Genomic DNA, 6975 nt, shown 5'->3' with positions numbered 1-6975 from the left:
CCCAAGCTTTCTCATTGCCCACTTCACTTCCTGTAGACTCTGTCAAAGGCCTCCAGGTCAGCAAAAAGTACAGATTCCTTTTCTTTCCTGTATATTTTTCCTGAAGCTGTCGAACAGTAATTATGGCATTAGTAGTCCCTTTGCCTAACATAAAATCAAACTGCATCTCAGCACTGTTCGTTCTTTCTCTAATCAAACCTCCTAGAACTCTCTCCATTACCTTCTTTATCTGGTTCAAAAGTTGTATGCTTCTATTATTTCCTTCTTCCAGGGCATCACCCTTCCCTTTGTACACATTTACAACCACACTCTTACAGCCAGTCATCTGGAACAACACACTTGTATACTGTATAATCGTATTTATCAAATCAGCAACTAACGCCACTCTTGTATTTCCTGAGGCCTTCAGCATTTCAGCATTCAACCCAGACACACCTGCCACCTCACCTCCACCCCAACATTGCCCTACTCAAAGCAGCAGTGCGAATCAAGGCCAAGGGACAATCACTGGATCCGCTGACTCCAAACCTTCCCTGTTCCAGCCAGTCTCCTCATTCAGGAACTGGTTATAATGCTTTCTCCAGACTTCTTTAGTATCCTCACTGTGTACCACTACATTCCTATATCATTCTTCACACACTGCTCACCAATGATATCCGTTTTCCTTCTTCATCTGATTTCCCACTTTAAATATCATATTCTTCCTTTCATCACAATTTGGGTTAGCCTGTAGAAGTCTCTGAGACTCAGATTTTGCCCTGTATACCTCTTAACCATCCCTGCATGATAGTTTTAATCACCATATTGCTAGTACACCATGTACTATAGTATACAGTATTGCTAGAATTAATTTCTTTCCATGCCATTTTGTTTTTGTTGGGTAACCCTAGTCTGTCTGGCTGAGCAGACCCATCAACTGCAGGCAAGCAGCTGTCTCTGCAGATGCACCCTGTGAAGTGAACCGTTACCCTCTTGTGGTATACAGCACCTTGTCACAGTGAGAAATGGGAAAGAGTGTGGGGGTTTGGTTCCTAGATGGACACCACATTTGCATCTCTCAACCCAGTTAACTGGGGCACCATAGTAGGTTCCACATTACCCAGTCATTTGGTTTTATGGTTACCATCAAACATTGTAAATAGTTTGCTGAGTTACAGGGAACTATTGAGTTAGTCACTCAGTGTACTGTACAGTCACCTGAGATGGAAAGAAGAGTAATAAAAACTGACGGGAAGCATCAACGAAATAAGAAGAAAGGAGAGCAGACACAGGGGAGGTGGGGAATAGTGATAAGGCAAAGGAAGAAGTAGCGCAGCATCAAGTGAGTTGATAATGGTTGCCACCACCTACCATCTAGATATGTTGTTGTTGTTGTTGAGTAACCTTAGTCTGTCTGGAAGAAGAGACCCATTAATCACAAGCAAGCAACTGCTCCTGCAGGGCTGTCATGTGCAGTGACCTTATGTTTCCCTGCATAGGAAAGTTCCTCGCTTCAGCAAGGCGCAGTGAAGTGTATGGATGATTGGTTCCCAGATGGACATTGCATTTGCATCTCTCCATCCAGTTAATGGGCACATAGTAGGCTCCACATCACCATCTTATTTAGTTATATGGTTACCACCCAGGGCTGTGAATGGTTTCCTTGGTTACAGGAAACCCTTAGGCTTGTTATTCAGTGGAGTGCCACCTGATGTGAGAAGACTAGTAAGAAAAATTAACAGGAAGGTTAGAAGACGTAGAGAGAGAGGAGAGCAGGTAAAGAAGAGAGTGATGAAGGTGAAGGAAGAAATAGGCAGCACTACATCGAGTGGATGGTGGTTGCCACCACCTACCACCTAAATAAGGAATAGTACGAGCAATGAGTGAATGGAATTAGGCATAAAAAGATAAAGGCGAGAAGTGGATGAAAGGGTCCAAGCCTTCAAATCAGTATTCATGTCGGAAGGTAACTAAGGGGTTTTTGTATGCAGCATGTGTTAGGAGTGTAATGCTGTATGGTAGTGAAACCTGGGCAGTAAAGGGGGAGGATATTCACCGACTCAGACGTAGAGAAATTACAATGATTAGGTGGATGAGTAGTGCATCCCTGCGTGCAAGGTCCAGGGGGGCTGGGTTTATGATGGAAGAGTTGAGAGGTAGGATGGGACTGGAGTGTATTGGTGTTGTGATGAGGAGAGGTAGATCGAGATGGTTTGGACATGTGGAGAGGATGGGGGATGATAATTGGGTGAGGAAGGTGAGAAGTGTTAATATTGGGGGTGGGGTTATGAGGGGTAGACTGAGAAAGACATGGGACGAGGTCATTAAGTGTGACCTCAGGGTTAAGGGACTGAACAGGGAGGCTGCAATGGATCGTGTAGCGTGGAAAGCCGCCATTAGGTGACCAAGGCCGACGCATGCAAGCATGTTGGAGCCTTTAAATATGACACGATGAAATGAAGGTAGCTATCTATCTATCTGTCTATTGCCAGACGCCTTAATCCAGCAAGGGGTGGCCACAAACAAGTCGCCTCCATGTCACTCTGTACCCCGCCATTTCACTGCCCTGCTCCCAGCTCACACACCCCTCTCGCATATACTTTTCCACTCCAGCCCTCCATCTCATCCTTGGCCTCCCCTTCCCTCTCCCCCTTTAGGTCAGTCCTGGTCCGAGGCTTCTTGCTCATAGCTCATCCAGCAAAACACCTTTCAGAGCTGTCATCTGGATAATGTGACCATCGCCTGTCTAATGATTTAAAGCCACACCTCATGCAGTATTCTGGATTTTTCCAAATGCAATCACAACTTGGCAGTTGATATATTGACTTTAGGCCAGTGTATGTGAAGTGTATCTATAAAGAAAAATGCAAAAGAAATACTGTATGTGCTGATTGTTAGGCTTATGAAGTGGAGCCAGGATACCATCATTTTGAAAGGCATGTGAATAAGTGTCTACCCCACTTTGCTAGACTTGCTGTTGATAATTTTCCTTCTTTGTGCTTCTATGTACTCGTTTTTCTGACCCTACATTACCACATCCCTAGGTGCAAAAAAGGCCTTTGTGATGATGATGATGACGAGGAGGAGGATTCGCATAAAGACAGATCATTTATCACACGAGAAGAAAGGAAGGAATTGTTTGGCAGTTGCTTTTCTTATAATATACTTGAGAGGAAATCATAAGAGAAGGCAATGATGTGTACACTTTGTGTATGAAAATTTTAGGCTTTACTGTGGTGAAACATGGGCTGTTAAGAATGAAGATGTCTGCAGCAAGATGGCTATGTAATGCCACTGTATGAGATGGAAAAATATGTAATGCCACTGTATGAGATGGAAAAATATGTTCAGAATTAAGAGGATGCTTGGACACTGAGAATATTAGTGACATTTTATCATACAGAGAGAATGTGTAAAAGTAACTGAATGGAGCTTTATGCAGTACAGATATGGCCACAGAAGGCAGACCTTCTGTAGGCAAGCTAAAGAAAATACTGTATGGGATAAGGTTCTGTTATGAAACTTCACAGTTAGGAATTGCTATCAGAATGCTGTGGGAGGAGACTGTGCAGACTGGAAAGCAATCATCTAGTGAACTAAACAGATGCAAGCATGGATGTCTGCATTTCAAAACATGTGAATTGGCCATTTAAAGAAAATTATATAAGGCTGTAGTACGGATATCAATAATAATATTGTCTTTTGTTTCTCAAAAGTGTCAGTTCTTAAGGAAGTCACTAGTTCTCAACACACATTTTCACTTTACAACTACAAGAATTGTGACCACTGATATGCAGAACAGACCATCATTAAAAAGTGGCAGCAGTTAAACCTTATAATCATCTGTTATAACACCTCTCCCCAAATCATAGCTTCATGAAATGGGGAAGGCTCTGAGATCCCATTTAAAAGATTCAGCCAAAGTCAGTTGCCTCATGAATAATGAACATTCATTTTACAACCTAGGAGCTGTAGAGAAAAAGTTATCAAGAGAAAGATAACTGGTGAACAGCTCTAGGTTCATCAAGGAGCAAGAATCATCTGCACGTTTTAACATCACATTGGGAGGTGCCGACTGAAATGCTAACAACTTAGCAGGAGACTTTAGTTCCTAAACTTAAGAACCTTGAAAGTGATAAGATAAACTCGATGCTAGCCTATACTAGCAACCAGTGTACTAGTAAGTCAGTTAAATATGAGATGGTCAGGGCTCTTAGGGGGAGGCCAGAGATAAGTGTTGCAGTCTTATTCAACACAGAATGAGCCTTTTTTAAAATATTACTTGGGAGGCCAATCCTTAACAAATTACAATAATCAACACGACACAAAACAAGACCATAACATGGACCAGTGTTAAGAAGCAGCATCTGTTCAGCAGCTGTGTGACAGAGTTAAGGTTTCTGATGTACACATTACAACCTCCGACAACTTGATAAATATGTTCTTTATAATTTAAATTTGAATTAAGATATACACCCAATTTTCAACCAGAACTAGCTGAATGAGGTTGACTCACCAGTCTTCAGAGTCAGGGCATTATCAGCATCACCATTCCTCCTGTTTCCTCAGATAATGATGATTTCTGTTTTACCATCATTCACCTTAAGTCTCTTTTCTTTTTTTGCCATCCAGATTTTAAAATCAGTCATCAGGGGTTCCAGTTTATTCTTGGTATACAGTAATTGATATGTGTCGTCTTAACATAAAGCTGAGTGTCATCAGCCTAAAGATAATGGGAAACATTTTAGGCATCTATAATAAATCCTGGGGTAACCCCAAACAGAAGGGGAACTGAGCACAAGTAAGTGTTGTCCACAACTACTCTCTCAGATCTGTCGGATAGATACGACTTAAGGAGTGAAAGAGCATCATCATGGACACTATAAAAATGCAGGCCATTTAGCAGTAGTTCATGATCTACTGTGTCAAAAGCCACAGAAAGATCCAACAGAACCAAGAGAGAGGACATCCCACAGCATGTGTTCAGAACCAAGTTGTAAGGATGCATTAGTCCAGTTTCAGTTGAGTGGTATTCCCTTTATGCCAACTGAACTGGAGAAACAACTCTTTTTTTTCCACTTCAGTAATGGTGTGGACTGATCTTCTGCAGCTTACTCAGCAGTCTTGGACAAGAATGACAAATTGGAGACAGGTCGATAGTTTAACATGCTTTCAGCATCGTACTATATGCCAGCAGAACTGAAGGAACAACTTTGTTCATTTTCAGTAATGGTATGAGTTGCTCTAGCACAGCCCTCTCAGTACTCTTGGACAATAATGACAAGATAGGTACAAGATGACAGGTTAACATGCTCTCACTATTGTACTATATGGCAACTGAACTGGAGGGATAACTGTTCCATTTCAGAAATGGTGTAAGTTTATGTAGTACAGCTCACTCAGGAATCATGGACAAAAATGACAAGTTGGAGACTGAACAATAGTTTAACAGGCTGTCAACATTGAGACCAGGTTTCTTAAGTAGGGGCCAGAGCAAAGCCTATTTCTCAGACTAAAGTTCTTTTCTAGGAAGCATCTGTTTACTGTTTTACAAGTAAAGTCTGCTGCATGTTCTGACATATCTGGCAACTGTGACACTTAATGGATCAAGTGGGCACTATGTTGTATTACCATTTGTGCTGTAACATTTAACTTTGTTTACATCCAGTGGATGAAATAATGAAAAGCAGGTGGCCTCTTATGCATTGTGATTGGAATTCAACTGAATCCCTCAATGAAAGAAGCATTGTCTAATTCACTTTGTATGCAAGATATGTTAGTCATGAAGACTGAAGCAAAATTGGAAGCCAGTTGAGCATCAGGTACAAAAAGTTGGTTCATCATTTATATTCTTCTGACCGATCAGATTATCCATAATTGCACCCAGCCTGTTTTATATTGTTACCACATAAGTCAACTTTATCTTAATAATACTTAACCTTTTTTATTTTTGCGGTATAGACAATAGCCCTTATCACCAACACACAATGCAGACGATTCTATTCAGTCCAGTGTAAGTGCCATTCATATCCTGCACTACTATTATGCAAAGAATTGCTAGATAGACCATACTGCAGAGAATTAACACATATAATGATTGTCTTTACTACTTCAGGACAGTGATGGTTAAAGATAGACCCAAGCCCATTATTATATACAGTATACTGTACAGTATTCACTCAGTTGTCTGAAGAAGAATCAGAAGAATCAGTTTTGTTTAAGTGCTGATCAGCTTCATAAAACATCGAGTGATAGTCAGTATTCTTGTCATTTCTAAACCTTATAATCATTTATTTCATAAGGGGGTTTCGGGAATTCAAACCTGAAAGTAATCAAAGCATGGTCAGAGACTTTGGAATCAATTTCCACATCCATTATGCGACTGCAACCAACAGGGATAAGATCAGATCGAGGACATATGTCGTGATGTGGGTCGCTTGCTACATATGATTGAAAATATTATTCTGGTCAGTGAATTCAAGGAATGCCAAAGAAAAGGGTTTCAACTGTGGGTTGTCAATCCAATAACTGAAATCATCACAATCAGTACACCAGATTTCAGAGAAAGTGCTACCAGAAACTGGCCAAAATCCCCCCTTAAAGTCTTAATCTGTGACAAGATGGTCTGGTCAATACAGTCGCAAATCTGATAGTTTGCTAATGGAAGTTTACTAATACAGTACTTCCATAAATTCAAATGAAGATGGAATTAAGTAAGAATTTTTGGTAGAAACATTTGCACCTTAGAATAGTTGAGTGCTACACCTCCGCCTGGATGGTCAGCAGCAGGCCTTGAACACTTTTTTTTTTTTTTTTTTTTTTTTTTTTTTATGCAAGGAAGAAGGAACCAAAGGCCATGAGCCTGCAGTAAGAGTTCCCTCCAAGAGAACAACAAAATACAAGAGAGAGACAAATTCAAGATCCATTCATTTCGAGATGCCTGGACACACTGCGTTTGAAAGACTGGAGATCATAGGCATCAGGAAATACAGGCAA

This window comes from Coenobita brevimanus, chromosome 23 (assembly GCF_032717465.1).
Source record: "Coenobita brevimanus isolate Jiangsu-jjx chromosome 23, ASM3271746v2, whole genome shotgun sequence".
Lineage (NCBI taxonomy): Eukaryota > Metazoa > Arthropoda > Malacostraca > Decapoda > Coenobitidae > Coenobita > Coenobita brevimanus.
The sequence above is the reverse complement of the archived record's forward strand: the minus strand, read 5'-3'. Positions refer to the sequence as shown.